This window comes from Moschus berezovskii, chromosome 12 (assembly GCF_049115385.1).
Source record: "Moschus berezovskii isolate FMDL1 chromosome 12, NW_MosBer_1.0, whole genome shotgun sequence".
Taxonomy (NCBI): Eukaryota; Metazoa; Chordata; class Mammalia; order Artiodactyla; family Moschidae; genus Moschus; species Moschus berezovskii.
Window position 1 is genome coordinate 78,476,269 of NC_142471.1, and position 23,220 is coordinate 78,499,488.

A 23,220-nucleotide genomic window follows, 5' to 3' on the forward strand; every position below is an offset into this window, starting at 1 on the left:
TGTTCATGGGATTCTCCAGGCAAGAATACTGGAGTGGGTTGCCGTACCCTTCTCCACGAGATCTTCCCAACCCAGGGATCGAGCCCGCATCTCCTGCATCGGTAGGTAGGTTCTTAACTACTGGGCCACCTGAACCACAACCCCTCAATGGGATATTTAAGGCACCCCCACGGACTTTTCTGGGATCCCACAAACACCTCTGAAGAAAATAGTCACCTCAGAAGATCTCTGGGACTTCAGCTTCCTCCTCAGAAAATACAGGGAGTGGAATAGTGAAGTCTTCTTTGCCCTTCAACCAGAACTTGGTTTGTTCTCCTTTGCCCTGTGGGAAGTCAAGGAGAGCTGGTGAATCTCATAGCAGGAGAGGCTGCCTGTCAAGTGTGGTCTCTCGGCAGACAACTCAGGTCGCCCTTGCTGGCTTCCTGAGAATCATGTCTATAGCCCAAACCGCAACCAGGCAGGAGCTGCCTCGGTGAGGGAGACAGTTCATCACCGATGAAATCGCGATCATGTCCTTGGACTAGGCTGATAAGCCCAAATGGACACTCAGCAAATGGCCTAGGGGGTGAGGGCCAGTGGGGCCTAAGTCTGCTGCAAAGAAAATCTTTTAAAGTGATAATAAAATCTGTTGAGCTCTTACTGTGAGTAAGGGCGCCAGGTGAAACATCTCACATACAGGTTCACGATTAACACTCACAACCACATTGTGAGAGCAGTCTTATCACTGTTCCCATTTTACAGATGATAAAACCAAGGCCCCAAATCAGACAGCTAGAAGCTAGTGGGGATAGCATTCATAGCTAGGTCTACACTGCTGCCATCTAAAAAAAGCTTCTTCTTACCTGACATTAGATGAGGCCAGAGCCAGGCTTAGTAAACTGAGGAGTTGAAGGTACCCCCCCACACACACACTTCACTTCTTTCCCTCGACCCTGACACTCACTCAAGCTCCCAGAGTCCTAGTAACCACTCACCACCCCCACTGTGAACATCTCCAAGATGTGAGAAGCACCACCACCCCCAGAAAGGCAAGGTTTATCAAAAAGATGAGGAGGTTCCATGGTACATTTCAGCAATGGCCTGGGAGCCGGCATGGAAAGAAAGGCAGAGGGGAAGGGAACAGATACTGAAATGTGCGGAGATGCGATGAGGTCTAAGTGCCCCCAGACCAATGGGCTTCCATCGCCTCCACCTGGGCACTTTAGACTCAGGAGAAGGGACACAGAAGAATGTGGGCATGATTACTCCTGGGTTTATTTGCTGTTGCTTCGTGTGGGAGACTACTTCATTCCGGGGTGTTCAAGCAGAAGCCAGGAGACCAGTGTAGCAAAGGGGAAGAAGGCGTTGCACAAGAGGTTAGTCCAGGTGGGAGCCAAGGTCACAGATTCCATGCTTGACCATCAAGGCAACTATGCAGCCCCCTCTGGAGGAAGACAACTGGCAATCACGAGAGCTCTATGTGGACCTCAGTGATCTCCACGAGCCACGGCATGGAGACTCACTCATTCCATCAAGTTCCTCGACATCTCCTTCCGGGACCCAAGTGAGGATGGGTGTTCACAGTGACCCCGGTCTTGCCCTGACTGGAATGGTGCCTCTCTTTAGCAAATCGTACCCTCCCGATGCCAGCAGGATGCCCGCAGTGCTCTGAGAGACCTGGATCTGGACAGCTGCCAGAAACCCATTACAGTCTAGTCATCACCACGGTTGTGAATTTCCTATGGATGTCAAAAGTAGGGCAAAGGCTGAGGGAACACGTCACACTTGGCTCAGATTCTGGGACTGCCGGCACCTCTCATTAAGCAAATCACAGACATCTCCCACATCTGGGACACATGGGCTGGGACCGCCAATCGTACAGGCATTGCTCACACACTGCTGGGTGTTGCTCAAGCTTTAATAGGTTCAGTTTAGAAATAAGACAGAACTGACTCTATATACAACTTGGTATTCCTGATGGATGGAGGTCAGCTGGGCCCCTCAGGCTCCCTGGGATGGTATCAGAACTGAGATGTACCACTGAAAAGGTCCTTTGTAACTTGAACGGCAACCAAAGTCAGGCTTGGAGCCTATGTCAGCACTTCCAATTTCATATTTTATCCTTGAACTCTTAACTTATAAGTGAAGACAGTGGTTTAAATCTGGATTTGGGAACTCAATCGATTAACTTAGACAACAAAGTAATCAGAGGGGAAAAGATTTTGTGTGTGTGTCTTATGTGCTGTGAAAGATTTACAAATTCAAAAGAATGTTAATCTAAATTTTTAAATATTTAAATCACTGAATAATTAGTTTTCCAGTTGATAAATGTCTCAGTCAATAAATGGCATATATATGTCTAGCAATAATCAGTGCAATAAAACTACTCTAAAGCAAAATAAGTTGACGTTCCCTGGAGTTCCTGGCCATAGATTTCTTTGGTATCACCAAAACTATAATTGAGTTTGGCACATTGCTACTGACAGGCAAAATTCTGCCTACCACCTGTGTTTGCAAATAGTTTTATTGGAACATAAACACATCCAGCATTTACAGGTTGCAACTGCTGCTTCCCCATGACAACAGCAGTTACATAGTTGCAACAGAGATTATAGCCTGCAAAGCCTAAAATATTTACTCTCTGATCCTGCTCAGAAAGTTTCCCAACTCCTACTCCTTATTTAAATGATCTTACACACAGGGAGCCCTGGTGTGCTGTGATTCATGGGGTCGCAAAGAGTCGGACACGACTGAGCGACTGAACTGAACTGAACTGAACTGAACCCTATGTGTACCTGACTGTTAAGGATGGAAAGTCTTAGAAGGAGCTGTCATGTGTGTTTACAGGGCTTGATCAAGAGCTCGGTGCAAGGCCTTGTCTACAAAGCTTGCAACTAGTGTTGTCTAAAATGGATAATGATCTTATCCTTCAGATGGAAAAGAGTAGACAAAATGCAAATGGTCTTCTAAAAATACTCTCTGGTTAAAGATAGGGGACCAGAGGGACAGCGAGCTTGTGTTTGCAAAGTACTGTAAACAATACCCACGCAAAGTGCTGCTTTCCATTCTGGACACCCATTCACGGTGTCTGCAAACAGGCAGTATCTGGGCGCGGTCATTCCCACCACGCCAGCCACCTCAGACCTGCAGAGCCGAGGACAGGGGGGCACGGCCAGTCCGCAGTTTCCCCAGTGTCAGCTCCACAGTGCACATCCAGTCAACAAAGGCTTGTCAAGTACTCTCTTGGGGCAAAGTTTGGCAACAGGTTTCAAGGTTTACAATGAGGCAAACTACAGAATTCACAGACTCGGAGTTAAAAGCAACATAATCAATTGTTATGGGTTAAATGTTTGTGTGATCCCCCCCGCCAACAGTCACACGTTGAATCTCTAAACTCAGTCCAATGGTATTAGGAGGTCATGAGTGTAGGGCTCTTTTGATGGGATTAGTGCCCTTGTAAGAAGAGGAATGGAGAAGGCAATGGCACCCCACTCCAGTACTCTTGCCTAGAAAATCGCATGGACGGAGGAGCCTGGTGGGCTGCAGTCCATGGGGTCGCTACTAGTCGGACACGACTGAGCTACTTCACTTTCACTTTTCACTTTCACACATTGGAGAAGGAAATGGCAACCCACTCCAGTGTTCTTGCCTGGAGAATCCCAGGGACAGCGGAGCCTGGTCGGCTGCCATCTATGGGGTCGCATAGAGTCGAACACAACTGAAGCGACTTAGCAGCAGCAGCAGCAGCAGCAAGAAGAGGAATTGGGCTTCCCAGGTGGCACTAGTAGTGAAGAACCTGCCTGCCAATGGAGGAGACATGAGGTGTGGGTTTGATCCCTGGATCTGGAAGATCCCTTGGAGGAGGGCATGGCAACCCACTCCAGTATTCTTGCCTGGAGAATTCCAGGGACAGAGGAGCCTGGTGGGCTACAGTCCATGGGGTCACAAAGAGTCAGACATGACTGAAATGACTCAGCCTTGAAATGAACAGGAAGAGACACCAGGGTTCTCTCTCTTTTTCCACGTGAGGACGCAGCCAGAAGCCACTCTGCAAGCTTGAACAGGTAGAACCCACCATGGTAGATTCCTTGAGCTTAGACTTTCCAGCCCCCAGAACTGTCAGAAATGCGTGTAGTTTAAGCCACCCGGTCTATGTATGGTTTTTTAACAACCAGGCTGCCTAAGCCATAAATTAATGACGATGTTATTCATGCACGGGGGATGCACACAGAGCCTCAGTGGCACAAACACAGGAGTGGTTAATTCTGGTTAGAAGTCAGGGTCTATTTTAGTTAAGCTGTGGAGGAGAGGGAGGAGAAGGTCTGGCTACCATGATTTGCAGGGTCCAGTCTCAAATAACAATAAGGGATCTTTCATTCAAAAATTATCAAGAATTTCGGGACAGTGACAGAATAGCATTTACCAAGTGCAGGTCATCTATTCCCAAGTCACAGGCCCACGAGTTTGATAAAAACAGATCAAAGGGCATCTGACGGTGAGGCACGGAGGGAAAGCAGCCCAAAGTAACTGTTCTGGTTTGGAGGCTCCTCCTCTTTTGGGCTAAACACCTTGGAATCTTTGTGTGTCCTTGTTGTTACCAAGCAACCTGGATAAGTAGAAATACACAAGCAAAGATGATTCAATCTTTTCTTTCCCCCTGAAGATATTGCCATTTGGTTTCCAGGCTTCTGAAAGCCTCAGGCCTAGGGTGTGAATTTAGAATTATCTGCTGCTGTATCTGGGCCACAAGGCCACCTGCCCTTAGGGCTGTCTACATGTGTGGAGGCTACTCCGGAGCTTCAGCTTCTCCTTGGGCATGTGCCCAATCTGAAAGTGGATGGTGGCACCGCGGAAGTGCAAGGACATCGTGGCAATCTCGTCTACGTGTCAGATTCCATTGCAGATGGGAAGTCTGCTAGCCACCATGTATGCATCTCCAATGGTTTCAACCTGAAAACAAAGGAAGAAAGTGGCTTTGTGTTCTTCCCAAGGGAGGTTGGGAGTGAGGGGATGAGTGCGAGGCAAGGCCCTCATTACTGATCCTGCTTTGGGCCCCATCCTTGGAAGGGCCGCACTCCATGAGATCCACTCCATCCAAGTCCTAGCATCTCCTCAAGGTCCTACCCTTGTCCTGTTTCCTCCACGAAGCCTTCCTTCCCCAACCCTCTTCCCCAGTCACGGCTTTCCCTTCTGAAATCTGAGGCTGCCGGTGACCATATTCCCCCAAGTTCAAAACTAGTTAGGCAGACAGCAATACACTGATGAGGCAAACCTTGAAAGATCACCTGGCTCCATCAAGGGCAGTCCATCTTATCCAACCTGGAATATCTTCACTCCACATAAGGGCTCTTAGGTACCACTATGCATACGTTTATACTATACAAAATAGATAAATGTAGGCATCTGTCTTCTTTTTCCCTAATCCTCCTAATAAAATCATCTTTCAGATGCTTCATTCACAAGAGAGAATAAATGACAAGCTTAAGTATAAAGTTACAACTCCTTTCAGATCCATCTGCATTTCAGCAGATTCCAACAATGATGGTAAAGGTGAAATTTCAGGCCTTGGACAGGCAGTAAGAACACATCTGCCTCCTGGTGACACTGAAATTACCCAAAATCAACAAGCACACAAGTCAAACCGCTTCTAGGCTGTCTCACCCCACCTTGGGCACATCCTTTAGAAATACAAACTGACTTGAGCATTAGTTCACGCAAAACGTAGCTGAGAAGAAAACACTAAAGGGCAATCCTGGAGGAGGATCCTCTAAGCCAAGCAGCTTCTGTTTTTGTTGGGTGCATATGATCTGCTCTTTGTGGCTATCTGTACAATATCTCCATCCACTCTTGAATTGGGGCTACATCGCTTGGGAACTTTGTGGGAACACCACTGAGGATGTGTTGCCAGAAGACATGATTACATCACCCCAAGCCTTCCTGATCCAGGACCACAGGCAGAGAGCCCTGCAATCAGAGGTCAGAGCTGATGAGCTTGTGGCTGCCCCCCGGTGTGTGTTGACATGGGCATCCTGGAGTCATCATCCGGCCCCACCAGAAAACATAAGGTGGCCATGTCAGTAATGAATGAAGCCAAATGGTCCGTTTTTGTTCTCTTCCCCTGCAAAACTCATCTTTCACTCTAGGTGACCTTGTTCATACGTCTCCAGAGTGGTGGTACTAGTCAGGCAGTTGCTATCTGACCTTTAGTCATGAGTCTGATCATCTAAGCTTGAATTGCTGAAGATCACAGTAAAAGAAGTGAGACACACCGGATTCAAAGACAATCTTTAAAGGAGAGTAAATGTGAGCCCCTCTGAATATGAAAAAGAAATATTCAGGAGGGAACTAGAGGAATTAGCCAGGAGAAGGTCAATGCCTGTTTTAGAAATGTGTTTACTGTGAGATAAAATAATGGAAGGAAACAGAGGGAACAGCTGATGATTCTTGACAAGCACCTACATCTGTGATGAATCAAGCCCTTTTCCAAGAAAACAAACAGGAATCAAATATTGAGTTTCTGCCATGAATTGAGATAGACTGCCAGCCTAAAATAGAGCCTTCCTCCTGACTGATGTCTTGGGCTGGATTCATCTTCATTCACGCCCAGGGGGGAGAGCTACAAGGGTCATGTGTGCCCCCACGACCCAGGAACCAGGTGTCTCATCTTATACACGTCAGAAGTTTTAATGATGTGATTGAATAAACTGTACGCGTCATTAAGGAGCTTCACAACTTGTAGGGGGAGCTGAGGGAGCAGAGTTTTGTGACTCCAACAATGTCAGAGAAAAAGATTGTCACGGACTCAAAATGCTCTGGTTCCACGGACCTTCCTGCTACAAGCTGTTCTCCAATGAAGCTGAAAACACAGAATAAGGACGTTTTTGAATAGTATCTTATTCATATTGTCTCCTAAACATCCCTACAAAGTCTCCCTGGTAGATCTTTTTTGCTTCAGTGCATTAGATTTTTGGTTAACAAGAATCCATCATCTAGAGGGAATTTTCTGACACCCATCTCTCAGCCTGCATTTTCTCTAAAGAGATATTTTAATTGGTAGGTATAAATTTGGGGAGGGATGAGGAGCAGGTCACATAAATGCCTTTTCAAAAAGATTTTCTCCCTGAGGGAACTGCATTTTCCCCTACTGGTTATAGAGTTGATTAGAAAGACTCAGCCTGCAGATGTGGAAACAATTGTAAACACTCATCAATTCACTAATTAACATTTTTGCTTCTATTAACCAATCTCACATTAACACATTCAAATTGCCAACCCCCTTTCTTTGTCAGGACACACGGAAGGGTGCAGGAATTTTAACAGCAGATGTTCTGTCAAGTGTTCAGAGAGTGCCCAGGTGATAACAGAGCCAAAAATGAAGCAAGTTTTGAATCTGAAGTTAGTAGTGCATATTGTGCAAAGTATCTGGACAGACGTATAATATAAATAATCGGATAGTGAAGAACAGGGAAGCCTGGCGTGCTGCAGTCCCTGGGGTCCCAAAGAGTGGGACCCACTCAGCGACTGAATAATCTGAATAGGCCGAGAGCATCGGACTCATGAAGCCAGAGCGCCATCTAGTGGTATCCTCCTGTTACTGCATTCACTAAGTTCCATATTTTACAGATCTATATTCTGTAATTCCTGTGGATTGGAGGGCATTTGCTTCTGTCTCCCTTTACAAAATGTACCAAATTACACACAGAATGCTTGACCCATTTTAGAAGAGCCTAACAGTCTCTTAGGAAAAGAACTAAGGAAATTTTCTCTCCATGTGGGGCCTCCTTAAATAGCAATGGTGTTGCTTCCTGGTTCTTTTGTCAAGACCTCCCGGAACTTTGCAATACCTGGGCAGCATTGTGGACAAAAGCTGACCCACTTTCCTCTTCTTGGCCATCAGCTGGTTGGTGCTCTCTTCCATCACCTCCTCCAGTTACTGGCGCACACTTCCAGCTTGCTCATCACACTGTCCAGTACACTCATGCGGCTTTCAAAGAACCCAGAGATTTACATCTTTGTCCAAGAATTTTAAGGCCACAGTGGGACACAACATCCAAGAATACATTCCAAGACAGCATGTCTTGCCCTTAAGCTTTCATACTCAAGGGTTGCCAATGGACAGCAGTGAAATGACAATGGCCATAGGCACCTGTCAGGACAGTCCATCCTTTACCAGACCTGTGATCTTGAACTGCCCCCGTCAGTCTTCGGAGCCTCAGTTTCTTCTTCTGAGAAATGAGGATAATAATACATACTTCACAGGGTCCTTCGGAAAATTCAGGGAGGCAGTGAGTACTAGGGCTGTGTCTGCTACCCAGCGGGCACTGAGCAAACAGTAGCCTTCACTGCCCTCCCCACACCCCTCTTCCCTTCATGTTTCCCATCATTGCCATGGTTGTGCGGAAATGCAGGTTTCAGAATAAGTTGTTCTTTTCTCTTCAGATGGCAACACCAGATGTTTTCTTTTCTGGTGACAGATATCAGGGGCATTTCTAGATCTCATAGGCTCTTGTTTTAGAGGCGTCTTCAGAGAAATCAAATAAATTTTTCATCTTTCACGTGAGGAGACTGAGGTTCTTATAGGAAATACACTTAACACTGGGGACCCTATTTTCTAAGTAAAAAGTATTCACTGACCTGAGACCTACTATTCAAAACTGTTTTGATGTGGAAAACACAGAACATGGGGCTGTACTGTGAAGAACGTACAGTGGAATGGCCAAATTAGGAGTAGGTGCCCGACTCCCACCCAGGCGTCTATCAACTCAAGCTACTTCTCAAAGGCTGTGCCTTCTGACATCCAACGGGTCAAAAGATGACACAGTGACCCTCATGTGAGCCACTACTGAGAAAATTGTTCAAGAGGCATGAATAATTAAAGTCAATAACCTACTCTAAGTTTGGTGAATAATTTTCTTTATCCTACCATCCAGTTCCAATGAATGAGTCATAACCCCTGGAATGTTGGCTTGAAAAAGATTCTGAGGTCATATCAGGACTCCTTGGGAAGGAGAGTCTTGACTGATAAGCAGTATATGGGGTGGACAAAGGAGGGCAATGAAAGTCTGATCCATGCTTATATCATTTATGAAATAAAGGGAGAATTTAACACTAGACTTCAGCCAGCACATGGCACGGTGCATTGTATATGATGGGCACTGAATGAGTATATCATGAAGGAAGAAAAGGAAGGGAGGAGGGAGGATGGAGGAAGAGAGGAGGGAGAGGGAGGAGGGAGAAGGGAGGGAGGAGGGAGGGGGAGGATGGAGGGAGGACGGAGGAGGGAGGGAGGAGTGAGGGAGAGAGAAGGGAGAGGGAGGAGGGAGGGAGGAGGGAGGGAGAGAGAAGGGAGAGGGAGGAGGGAGGGAGGAGGGAGGGAGAGAGAAGGGAGGAGGGAGGAGGGAGAAGGGAGGAGGGAGGAGGGAGGGGGAGGATGGAGGGAGGACGGAGGAGGGAGAGGGAGGAGAGAGGGAGGACGGAGGAGGGAGAGGGAGGAGAGAGGGAGAGGGAGGAGAGAGGGAGGGAGGAGGGAGGAGGGAGGGAGAGGGAGGAGAGAGGGAGGGAGGAGGGAGGAGGGAGGGAGAGAGGAGGGAGAGGGAGAAGGGAGGGAGGAGGGAGGGAGAGAGGAGGGAGAGGGAGGAGGGATAAGGGAGGGAGGAGGGAAGGAGAGAGGAGGGAGAGGGAGGAGGGAGAGGGAGGTAGGAAGGAGGGAGGGAGGAGGGAGAGGGAGGAGGAAGAGGGAGGAGGGAGGAAGGAGGAAGAGAAGAGGGAGAGGGAGGAGGGGGAGGGAGGAGGGAAGAGGGAGGGCGAGGATGGAGGGAGGACGGAGGAGGGAGGGAGGAGGGAGGGAGGACAGAGAGGGAGGGAGGGAGGAGGGAGGGAGAAGGAGGAGGGAGAGGGAGGAGGGATGGGGAGAAGGGAGGGAGGGAGAGGGGAGGGAGCGGGAGAGGGAGGAGGGAGGGAGGGAGGAGGGAGGAAATAGAAGGAGGGAGGGAGGCACACAGAATCAATCATAGTCACAGAGCTTTAAAATTCTAATGGTTAAATAATTAGGAGAAAACCTCCGCTACACATCTAACCCATCCTCTGGGACTGGCTTCCTGTAAAATCTTGATGGAACAGAAAGTGGGCCTTTTCTCTGGAGATTCATCCCAGCATGCCTTCACCATGACCACCATAATTTCATTTCCCTTCTCCTCCGACAGGGAAGGTTGAAGTGGCTCAGAGGCCGTGGGATCCTTGATTTGGTGGATGATTTCTGAAATCCATTTGGAGTTTAGGTAGCTCAACGCCTGAACCTTGGGCCATTGAGTACACGTCGCTTTAAACAGGTGTTTTCAAATTTACAAATTCAGTTTTTAAGCAAATCAAACAGGTTAAAATTTCAAGAAATCTGAATATTTTACAGGAAATATTAGAATTCTCCTGGAAAATGAGGACTCCTAGGGTACACCCTTATTAATCTGATTTTTTTCTAATAAAACTTTTCTTGAAATGAAGGCTATCTCCCTGTGATCTCAGGAGTATATATGCGTTTGGTACTAGAAACACTCTAAGTGTGCTTTATGAAATTTACATTACCAGTAAAATTTTTCATAAAAGTTATTTTAACAAACAGTAAATTGTAACTAGTGTGTTCTGCCTCTGTGTCCAACTATGTAAACCTCCTTCCTTTCACTTCCTCATTGGTGTCTACAGACTTTTATTAAACACTCTGGTTAGTAGAGGAAATAATATTTGACAACAACGTACATGTTTTTGTTAAAAGAACATTGTGGGTATGACAAAACGAATGAATCTTAAATGTTTTACTAAGAAGCCAGTCTGACAAGGCTACATTCTGTATGATTCTGTGCATATGATATCCCAGAAAAGGCAAAATTATAGACAGAAAATAGACCAGAACCTGCCAGGAATTTGGGGAGAAGAAAAAGTTAAATAGGGGAAGCATTGGGGATTTTTTTATGGTCGTGAATTATTCTGCACAAAATTGCGTTGGTGGGTCATTACACTGTGCATTTGCCAAAACCCACAGTACTTTACAGCATGAAGAATGAACCTTGAAGAATGAACCTTAAAGAATACAAATTAAAAAATATATCAGTTGGGAGACTGGACAACTTGCAAGACTGAATACAGACAAGACCAAAGAATCTGTTTTACAAATGTGTGACATAACCTCACTGAAGGGGGAGGGGGTAAAGCGCTGATGTAAGCAGCTTCTAAAATGAGTAGCTAGGGACTTTCCTGGCAAGTCCAGTGGTTAAGATTCTGAGCTTCTGCTGTAGGGGACACGGGTTCAGTCCCTGGTTGGGAAAGTTCCACATGCTACTAGGTACATTAAAAAAAAAGACAGTTCTCTTAAGGTGGTCCTTGGTGTTCACTTCCTTGGTTGTCCAATGGTGAAGAATCCGCCTTGCAATGTAGGGAATGTTGGTTTGATCCAGGTCGAAAAAGTAAGATCCCACATACCACAGGACAACTGAGCACACACGCTGCAACGAAAGATCCTGCATGACTCAATGAAGATTCTGCATGCCACAACTGAGACTTAATGCAACTAAATAAATAAATATTTAAAAATAAAATGAGAAGGGATGGCAAGACTGAAGTCAAAAGGAAATATCCATAATCACTACCCTCTAGCTGGTAGAACTGCTTCTCCTGGGGCTTCAGATGAACACCTCTGATACTACTGCAAACAGATACTGGGATTGGACAGATAAGTAAATGGGGGGCAGATGGTGGGAGCCAGGATGCTCATTATTGGAAAAGAAGGTTATGCGTAAGTGATGGGGAGAGGCTGAAATAAATGAACCATGTGATAATGACTGGAGATGTCAACATGAACTCATGTTTAGCTTAATACAGACACAGATGGGGAGATAATGATATGAATGTGTGTGTACATCCGTTCCGTTCCGTCGCTCAGTCGTGTCCGACTCTTTGTGACCCCGTGGACTGTAGCCTACCAGGCTTCTCTGTCCATGGGATTCTCCAGGCTAGAATACTGGAGTGGGTTACCGTTTCCTTCTCCAGGGGATCTTCCCGACCCAGGGATCGAACCCGGGTCTCCCACATTGGAGGCAGACGCTTTAACCTCTGAGCCACCAGGAGCTAGTATATACACACATATTATCTTACTCTGTCTACTAAGGGGCTAGAAACAACAGCATGCCCATAGCAACAAGCACATCTAGTGTCCACGTGTTCATTTTCCAGTGAAGCAGTCAGGGCTTCTTAAAAAAGGCAGTTGACTCTAGTACTGAAGCAGGGAAAATCAAAGATGAGGCTAAAGCATCTTATACTACCAGAAACGAAGGAAGCACAGAATAAAACCCTACAACAGGTATATGTCAAAGGTATACAGAAGGCAATCGAAATGAAAACAGTCAAAGATAAAACAATTTGAGCAACAAAACAAAGTAGTATTAGATAACTCAAAATATAAAATAACTATATCATATAATAAATTATATATGCATATCATAAATGAAATATAACAGGCAATTGAATGAATAAATAAATGGGAGGGCATAGACAAACCTGTAGAAATAAATTCCAAATAATTTATGCAGATTGTTCTCCATTCAAGGTGGTGGAGCACACGTCCCTGTCCTCAGGAGAAACCTTCACATAGTGACTTCTTTCTTAAGAGGACAGTACAGGGAGAGAGGAAATCAAGTCTCATACATTAGTGTTAGTGGGCCTCGGAATCAACTGGGGAGCTAATTAAAACACAGATCCTGGGCGCATCCCTCTACTTTTCAATTCAAATAACCCTCCAGGTGATTCTGACGCCCGCAAAAATGTTTGAGAGTGTGCGTGCTCAGTCACTAAGTTGATTTTGACTCTTATGGATCCCATGGACTGTTGCCCACCATGCTCCTCTGTCTGTGGGATTTTCCAAGCAAGAATACTGGAGTGGGTTGCATGCTGTGCCCTTCTCCAAGAGCTCTTCCTGACCCAGGGATCAAACCACTGTCTCCTGTGTCTCCTGCATTGGCAGGCAGATTCTTTACCACTGATCCACCTGGGAGGCAGTAAAATGTTTGAGAACCATTGGTCTAATGTGTGCAGAGAAGTGATATTGATTCCAGGACCAGGATTTGTTTGCAGGGATGTAGGAGAAGTTAATGGAAGGGAGTGTTTGCCCGTAAACTGTGAGCTCACTGGACTCTTCCTGGTTGTGGTCCTGTGTACCCATCGTCCCCAGTGACTGCCTCTCATTCAGCTTGGTGAGCAGATGACCACAGTGAGGGGGAAATGCACCCATTGCCCATAGTCTTTCCACCACCCTCCCCACCCAGCTGGCACAGTCACGTGGCTGCTGAGCTTAAGGGTAAGTGGGCTTCCACCTGGGTTCAGTGAGGGAAGATCTGTTAGCTGTTTGGTTCCAAATTCAGATGCCCCTGGATTTGAGATTAACCTTTTGGGAGGAGTCTCACCTCTCCTACATTTTGCCACAAGTTAGAAACCAGAATCTGCTTTCAAAGTGACTAGTACCCTCAGAAAGGCTCCTGACTTGAAGAAGTCTCCAGGAAATGCGCGATGATTTAAAGAAGCAGTTTGGGATGGGCCGTCGGGGATGGACTGGAAATGGTAGGGAAGGCAGTAAACAAAAGGGGGAGAGATAAGGGCCCTCCAGGTGGCGCTAGTGGTAAAGAATCCACCTGTCCAGGCAGGAGATGCAAGAGATACAGGTTCAATCCCAGGCTCAGGAAGATCTCCTGGAGAAGGAAATGGCTACTCACTCCAGTATTTTTGCCTGGAGAATCTCATGGACAGAGGAGCCTGGCGGGGTATAGTCCATGGGTTTGCAAAGAGTCAGACACGACTGAACATAGCACAGCAAGGGGAAAGAAATCAGGAGAGAAAGGTGGGCTGGTTTATATACAAACTCACACACACTCTCTCTCTCTCACACACAGACACACACACACATATCCTCTCTCCAAGACAGTGGTTCTCAACCTGAACTACATGTTAGAATCACTTAGGAAACTTTAGAGAACCAGATGCCAAGGTCATACCCCAAACCAGTGACATCAGGCCCTCTGAGGCTGAGATCCAAATGTCAGACATTTTTAAAGTTCCCCAGGAAATTCCAATGTGCAGCCAAAGTGGAAAATAACAGTGCTGGGGGTTACACCTACTATACATTTTCTAATCAGTTTTGATCAGGTTTGTTTCACCTCCCATTACTTTTGCCTTTAATTCCCTCATGGAATGTGTTGAGAGACAACCTGGCTCCCCAAACCTCTCAAACCTGAATATATCCTTTGTAAGTAGAAAATTGGACACTACTTATCAGAAAATTTAAATATGTTTACGATAGGTTTACCTTTTCAATTTCGTGAACAGAAATCTACCCTGAAGAAATACTCACACATGTCCACAAAGATTCATGACTACTCACTACAGTAGTTTGGAACAGAAAAAAAAAAAAAAAGAGGGGTGGACACAATCAAAATGTCTACCAATCAATAATACTGGGTTGGTCAAGAAGTTCATTCGGGCTTGTTTGTACCATCTTACCCAAATGAACTTTTTTGGCCAGCCCAATATATACATAACCTTACAGTGAAAACTGTTGTAGTCCTTAAGAAAGAATGAAACCATTTTATACTTACATATATGGAGTAAGAGATGCCCAGACAGAGGCCACAGCGTGTGCAAAGACTCTGGAGTGAAAGTGCATCACTTTGGAGGCACATAAAGGTGTCAGTGCGATTAAAAGAAGCAAGGCATGGGAGGCGGAATTAGGAAGATGGAGAAGGCCGAATGGTGGTCCCCAGAGAGATATGCCTGTGTCCTGATCCACAGGACCTGCGAATGTGACCTTATTTGAAGAAAAAGTGTCTTTGCAAATATAATTATCTGGGGTTGAGGCGATCATCTTGGATTATCTGAGTGGGCCCTGATCCAAGGACAAGTGTCCTCATAAGAAGAAATGTACCCAGAAGATGTGGCAATGTGACGATGGAAGCAGAGATTGGACCTACGTGGCCACAAACCCAGGAAGGCTGGGGCAGCTACCTTGAAACAGGCAAAGACTCGGCCTCCCCCAGAGTTTCTAGAGGGCGCTCAGCCTGGCTGAACCTTGATTTTGGACTTCTAGTCTCTAGAACTGTGTGAGAATATTGTTTCAAGCTAGCCAGCTTGTGGTCACAGCCCTTGTGGTTTCAGTCGCTAAGTCATGTCCGACTCTTTGCAACCCCATAGACTATAGCCCGCCAGGCTCCTCTGTCCATGGTATTTTTCAGGCAAGAATACAATACTGGGGAGCACGGGAAGATGGCAGAGGAATAGGACGGGGCGACCACTTTCTCCCCCACAAAATCAACCAAAGAACATTTGAACGCTGAGTAAATCCCACAAAAAAACTTCTGAATACCGGCAGAGGACATCAGGCACTCAGAAAAGCAGCCCATTGTTGACGAAAGGAGGTAGGAAATAGATAAAAAGAGAGACAAAAGAGGGAGGGACGGAGCTCCATCCCAGGAAGGGAGGCTTAAAAAAAAAAAAAGAGAAGTTTCGGGGGGGGGTGGTGCTGGGCAGGGAGGTGCCAGCAGTGGAGCTTAGAGGGAGAGCCGGGCTTGAACGCCCCAGGGCAAACTGAGGGCTGAACTTAAGATACCAAAAGGTGAAAAGGCTAGGAAAAGCCTGCGAAAAGCCCCAAGCCAGGACTCCGCCAGCCCCGCCCACAGAACCGGGCGCTGAGCGGAGCGAGCGGCAGGGGGCGGCCCAGCCCCCGCTGACGCGGGCGGGGAGGGCGGCCAGCGCCGGGTCGGGGGCAGCCGCGGCCCCAGAGAGGCTTCCTTGCCAAGCTGCAGGCAGGCTTCCTTGCTGGCCAGGACTTCTTGGGTTCGGGCCGGTCGATATCCACCTGAGAAAGTGCGCCGGTTGTACTTCCAGAAAACCAAGCGGCAGGGACCGGGAAGGCGATAAGTCACAGCGACCACGCTCGCCAAATGCCTGGTCACCTGAGCTGCTCGGACTGGGGAGGACACAAAACGCAGGCCCAGCCAAGTCTGCGCCTTTGTGGAGTACCTGAGGACCTGAACCTGAGCCGCTCAGACCTGGGAAGTGCATGCAACCCAGCGCCAGCCACGGACAGCTCGCAGCAGAGCAAACTAAAGCCTAAGCAGCATAAACAGGGAAAGCACACACGCCTCGAGCGGGAGCATTCCCAGTGTAGCCGAGACACTGCGAGCACTCCCCACAGACGCCAGGGATATTTGTTAGCTGCGTTCCTCCCTCCCCACAGCAGGACTGAATAGGTGAGCCAGGGGAAAAAAAAAAAGTGTCCACCACCGCATCCTGGTGTCAGGATGGGAATTAGACACTGAGGAGACCAGAAAACAGAAGAGTTTTTTCAACAGAAGGAACTGCTTTGGAAGTAACAGAGGGAGAAGCCTTGAGCCCACTGCAAGAATAAGACTGAAAACCAGAGGCAGAGGCTTAAGGCCAAATCCTGAGAACACCAGAGATCTCCTATTCCAGAGAACATTAATTGATAGGTACTCATCAAAGGCCTCCATACATACACTGAAACCAGGCGCCACCCAGGGGTCAACAAGTTTCAGTGAAAGACATACTACGCAAACTATCCAGCAACACAGGAGAATAGCACTGAGCTTCAATATACAGGCTGCCCAAAGCCACTCCAAACCCACTGACATCTCAAACTCATTACTGGACACTTCATTGCACTCCAGAGAGAAGAAATCCAGCTCCACCCACCAGAACATCGACACAAGCTTCCCTAACCAGGGAACCTTGACAAGTCACCCATCCAACCCCACACACAACGAGGTAACTACATAATAAAGAGAACTCCACAAACTGCCAGAAGACGGAAAGGCCACCCCGAACACAACAATATAAGCAAGATGAAGAGGCAGAGAAATACCCAACAAGTAAAGGAACAGGATAAATGCCCACCAACACAAACAAAAGAGGAAGATATAGGGAACCTACTCGATAAAGAATTTCGAATTTTAATTGTGAAAATGATTCAAAATCTGGAAAGCAAAATGGAGTTACAGATAAATAAACTGGAGAAAAGGATTGAGAAGATGGAAGAAATGTTCAATAAGGAATTAGAGGAAATAAAAAAGAGTCAATATATAATGAATAATACAATAGATGAGATCAGAAACACTCTTGAGGGCACAAACAGTAGAATAACAGAGGCAGAAGACAGGATAAGTGAGCTAGAAGATAGAATTGTAGAAGCAAATGAAACAGAGACAGAAAAAGAAAAAAGAATTAAAAGAAATAAGGACAATATTAGAGACATATGGGACAATATTAAACGCCCCAACATTCGAATCATAGGAGTCCCAGAAGAAGAAGACAAAAAGAAAGACCAGGAGAGAATACTTGAGGAGATAATAGTTGAAAATTTCCCTAAAATGGGGAAGGAAATAATCACCCTAGTCCAAGAAACACAGAGAGTCCCTAACAGGATAAACCCAAGGTGAAATACACCAAGGCACATATTAATCAAATTAACAAAGATCAAACACAAAGAACAAATATTAAAAGCAGCAAGGGAAAAACAACAAATAACACACAAGGGGATCCCCATAAGGATAACAGCTGATCTTTCAGCAGAAACTCTTCAGGCCAGGAGGGAATGGCAAGACATACTTAAAGTGATGAAAGAAAATAACCTACAGCCCAGATTACTGTACCCAGCAAGGATCTCATTCAAATATGAAGGAGAAATCAAAAGCTTTACAGACAAGCAAAAGCTGAGAGAATTCAGCATCACCAAACCAGCTCTCCAACTGACTAAGGGATCATACTTATCAATAATCACCTTAAACGTAAATGGGTTGAATGCCCCAACCAAAAGACAAAGGCTGGCTGAATGGATACAAAAACAAGACCCCCATATATGTTGTCTACAAGAGACCCACCTCAAATCGAGGGACACATACAGACTGAAAGTGAAGTGTTGGAAAAAGATATTCCACGCAAATAGAGACCAAAAGAAAGCAGGAGTAGCAATACTCATATCAGATAAAATAGATTTTAAAACAAAGGCCGTGAAAAGAGACAAAGAAGGAAACTACATAATGATCAAAGGATCAATCCAAGAAGAAGATATAACAATTATAAATATTTATGCACCCAACATAGGAGCACCGCAATATGTAAGACAATTACTAACAAGTATGAAAGGGGAAATTAACAATAACACAATAATAGTGGGAGACTTGAATACCCCACTTACATCTATGGATGCTGCTACTGCTACTACTGCTGCTGCTGCTGCTAAGTCACTTCAGTCATGTCCAACTCTGTGTGACCCCATAGATGGAAGCCCACCAGGCTCCCCCATCCCTGGGATTCTCCAGGCAAGAACACTGGAGTGGGTTGCCATTTCCTTCTCCAATGTGTGAAAGTGAAAAGTGAAAATGAAGTCGCTCAGTCGTGTCTGACCCTTAGCGACCCCATGGACTGCAGCCCACCAGGCTCCTCCATCCATGGGATTTTCCAAGCAAGAGTACTGGAGTGGCTTGCCATTGCCTTCTCCGACATCTATGGATAGATCAACTAAACAGAAAATTAACAAGGAAACACAGACTTTAAATGATACAATAGGCCAATTAGACCTAATAGATATCTATAGGACATTTCACCCCAAAACAATGAATTTCACCTTTTTCTCAAGCGCACACAGAACCTTTTCCAGGATAGATCACATCCTGGGCCATAAATCTAGCCTTGGTAAATTCAAAAAAATTGAAATCATTCCAAGCATCTTTTCTCACCACAATGCAGTAAGATTAAATCTCAATTACAGGAGAAAAACTATTAAAAATGCCAACATATGGAGACTGAACAACACGCTGCTGAATAATGAACAAATCATAGAAGAAATCAAAAGAGAAATCAAAATATGCATAGAAATGAATGAAAATGAAAACACAACAACCCAAAACCTCTGGGACACTGTAAAAGCAGTGCTAAGGGGGAAGTTCATAGCAATACAGGCACACCTCAAGAAACAAGAAAAAAGTCAACTAAATAACCTAACTCTACATCTAAAGCAACTAGAAAAGGAAGAAATGAAGAACCCCAGGGTGAGTAGAAGGAAAGAAATTGTAAAAATTAGGGCAGAGGTAAATGCAAAAGAAACAAAAGAGAGCAAAAATCAACAAAGCCAAAAGCTGGTTCTTTGAGAAGGTAAATAAAATTGACAAACCACTAGCCAGACTCATCAAGAAACAAAAGGAGAAGAACCAAATCAATAAAATTAGAAATGAAAATGGAGAGATCACAACTGACAACACAGAAATACGAAGGATTATTAGAGAATACTATCAGCAATTATATGGCAATAAAATGAATAACTTGGGAGAGATGGACAAATTCCTAGAAAAGTACACCTTGCCAAAACTGAACCAGGAAGAAATAGAAAATCTGAACAGACCCATCACAAGCACGGAAATAGAGGAAGTAATTGGAAGTCTTCCAGCAAACAAAAGCCCAGGTCCAGACGGCTTCACAGCTGAATTCTACCAAAAATTTAGAGAAGAGCTAACACCTATTCTACTCAAACTCTTCCAGAAAATTGCTGAGGAAGGAAAACTTCCAAACTCATTCTATGAGGCCACCATCACCCAAATCCCAAAACCTGGTAAAGATCCCACAAAAAAAGAAAATGACAGGCCAATATCACTGATGAACATAGATGCAAAAATCCTTAACAAAATTCTAGCAATCAGAATCCAACAACACATTAAGAAGATCATACATCATGACCAAGTGGGCTTTATCCCAGGAATGCAAGGATTCTTCAATATCTGCAAATCAATCAACATAATACACCACATTAACAAACTGAAAAATAAAAATCATATGATTATCTCAATAGATGCAGAGAAAGCCTTTGACAAAATACAACATCCATTTATGATAAAAACTCTCCAGAAAGTGGGAATAGAAGGGACATATCTCAACATAATAAAAGCTATATGTGACAAACCCACAGCAAACATTATCCTCAATGGTGAAAAACTGAAAGCATTTCCCCTAAAGTCAGGAACAAGACAAGGGTGCCCACTCTCACCACACCTATTCAACATAGTTCTGGACGTTTTGGCTACAGCAATCAGAGCAGAAAAAGACATAAAAGGAATACAAATTGGAAAAGAAGAAGTAAAACTTTCACTGTTCGCTGATGACATGATCCTCTACACACAAAACCCTAAAGACTCTACCAGAAAACTACTAGAGCTAATCAATGAATACAGTAAAGTTGCAGGATATAAAATCAACACACAGAAATCCCTTGCATTCCTATACACTAATAATGAGAAAATAGAGAAATTAAGGAAACTATTCCATTCACTGTTGCAACGAAAAGAATTAAATACTTAGGAATATATCTACCTAAGGAAACAAAAGACTTGTACATAGAAAACTATAAAACACTAGTGAAAGTAATCAAAGAGGACACTAATAGATGGAGAAATATACCGTGTTCGTGGATTGGAAGAAAAAATATTGTGAAAATGAGTATACTACCCAAAGTAATTTATACATTCAATGCAATCCCTATCAAGCTACCAACGATATTTTTCACAGAACTAGAACAAATAATCTCACAATTTGTATGGAAATACAAAAAACCTCTAATAGCCAAAGCAATCTTGAAGAAGAAGAATGGAACTGGAGGAATTAACCTGCCAGACTTCAGGCTCTACTACAAAGCCACAGTCATCAAGACAGTATGGTACTGGCATAAAGACAGAAATATAGATCAATGGAACAAAATAGAAAGCCCAGAGATAAACCCACGCACCTATGGACACCTTATCTTCGACAAAGGAGGCAAGAATATAAAATGGACAAAAGACAATCTCTTTAACAAGTGGTGCTGGGAAAACTGGTCAACCACTTGTAAAAGAGTGAAACTAGAACACTTCCTAACACCATACACAAAAATAAACTCAAAATGGATTAAAGATCTAAACATAAGACCAGAAACTATAAAACTCCTAGAGGAGAACGTAGGCAAAACACTCTCCGACATAAATCACAGCAGGAACCTCCTTGACCCACCTCCCAGAATATTGGAAATAAAAGCAAAAATAAACAAATGGGACCTAATTAAAATCAAAAGCTTCTGCACAACAAAGGAAACTATAAGCAAGGTGAAAAGACAGCCTTCAGAATGGGAGAAAATAATAGCAAATGAAGCAACTGATAAAGGATTAATCTCCAAAATATACAAGCAGCTCCTGCAGCTCAATTCCAGAAAAATAAGTGACCCAATCAAAAAATGGGCCAAAGAACTAAACAGACATTTCTCCAAAGAAGACATAAAGATGGCTAACAAACACATGAAAAAATGCTCAACATCCCTCATAATCAGAGAAATGCAAATCAAAACCACAATGAGATACCATTTCACACCAGTCAGAATGGCTGCTATCCAAACGTCTACATGCAATAAATGCTGGAGAGGGTGTGGAGAAAAGGGAACCCTCTTACACTGAGAATGCAAACTAGTACAGCCACTATGGAGAACAGTGTGGAGATTCCTCAAAAAACTGGAAATAGAACTGCCCTATGATCCAGCAATCGCACTCCTGGGCATACACACTGAGGAAACCAGAATTGAAAGAGACACATGTACTCCAATGTTCATTGCAGCACTATTTATAATAGCTAAGACATGGAAGCAACCTAGATGTCCATCTGCAGATGAATGGATAAGAAAGCTTTGGTACATATACACAATGGAGTATTTTTCAGCCATCAAAAAGAATGCATTTGAATCAGTTTTAATGAGGTGGATGAAATTGGAGCCAATTATACAGAGTGAAATAAGCCAGAAAGAAAAACATCAATACAGTATACTAACGCATATATATGGAATTTAGAAAGATGGTAACCTTAACCCTGTATAAGAGACTGCAGAAGAGACATAGGCATATAGAACAGTCTTTGGGACTCTGTGGGAGAGGGTGAAGGTGGGATGATTGGGGAGAACGGCATTGTAGCATGTATATTATCATAAGTGACCAGTCCAGGTTCGATGCATGATACAGGATGCTTGGGGCTGGTGCACGGGGATGACATGGAGGGAGGATATGGGGAAGAGGGAGGTGGGAGGGGGGTTCAAGAAAGGGAACACATGTACACCCAGGGCAGATTCGTGTCAATATATGGCAAAACCAACCAATATATTAATGTAAGGTAATTTGTCTCCAATAAAATAAATTTAAAAAAATAAAAAGGGAAAAAAAAAAGAATACAATTCTGGAGTGGGTTGCCACTTCTTTCTCCAGGGGATCTTTCCAGACCAGGGATCGAACCTTCATCTCCTGCTTGGCAGGTAGAATGCTTACCACTGAGCCACCAAACACTAATATAAGTCACAGAGGCTCCATCAGAGGCCTTCAGTGATCTTGCAGGCTATTTATTGTAAGGACTTATCTTTCACTCCCCAAATGGGAAGTCAGGGGGAGATTCTGGGTAAAGAAGTGACACAATCTGACTCATTTTCTTACAGAATTGCTCTGGCTGCTGTTATTGAATAAAGTATGTAGTTCTGAGTTCCTTAATTTTTTTATAACCAAACTGTAATTTGTCTTCTAATTATTTAAGAAAGAATATGAATTTTAAAAATAAAAAAATAAGACTGGAATAGATTCTAAATTAATAAACATCTCACAAAACAAAGAATAAAAGCAAGCATTTAAAAGGTAGTTCTCATTGCTGTGCTTAGTTTCTCAGTTGATTCCAACTCTTTGCAACCCCATGGAATGTAGCCCCCCAGGCTCCTCTGTCCACAGGGATTCTCCAGGCAAGAATACTGGAGTGGGTTGCCATGACCTCCTCCAGGGGATCTTCTCAACCCAGGAATTGAACCAGGGTCTCCTGCACTGCAGCTGGATTCTTTACCAGCTGAGTGACCAGGGAAGTAACTGACATCAACGATATCCTGTGCTTCCTGATGTGAAGAAGTATTCTTGCTAAAAAAAACCTATATCCAGTCATCGGGAAACTATCTGACAAATTCAAATAGTACATTCTACAAGACAAGAGATCTGGACTCTGAAAATGTCAGTATCTTAAAAGACAAAAAATAAAGGGTGGAAGGATGGAACTGTTTAAAACAAAAAGGTCTAAAGATATATGATTTTTAAAACAAAAAACTGACTACACAGGAAAGAAAAAAGTCTAGACTGAATGACCAAGCCGGCCAAGGAGTCT

At 44.5% G+C, this 23,220-nt stretch overlaps 1 pseudogene; it reads right to left on the minus strand.

Annotated features, from left to right (window-relative positions):
* Positions 1–217: 217 nt before the first annotated feature.
* LOC129555139 (guanylate cyclase 2G-like) overlaps positions 218–23,220 on the minus strand; it is a 58,407-nt pseudogene continuing 35,404 nt past the window's right edge.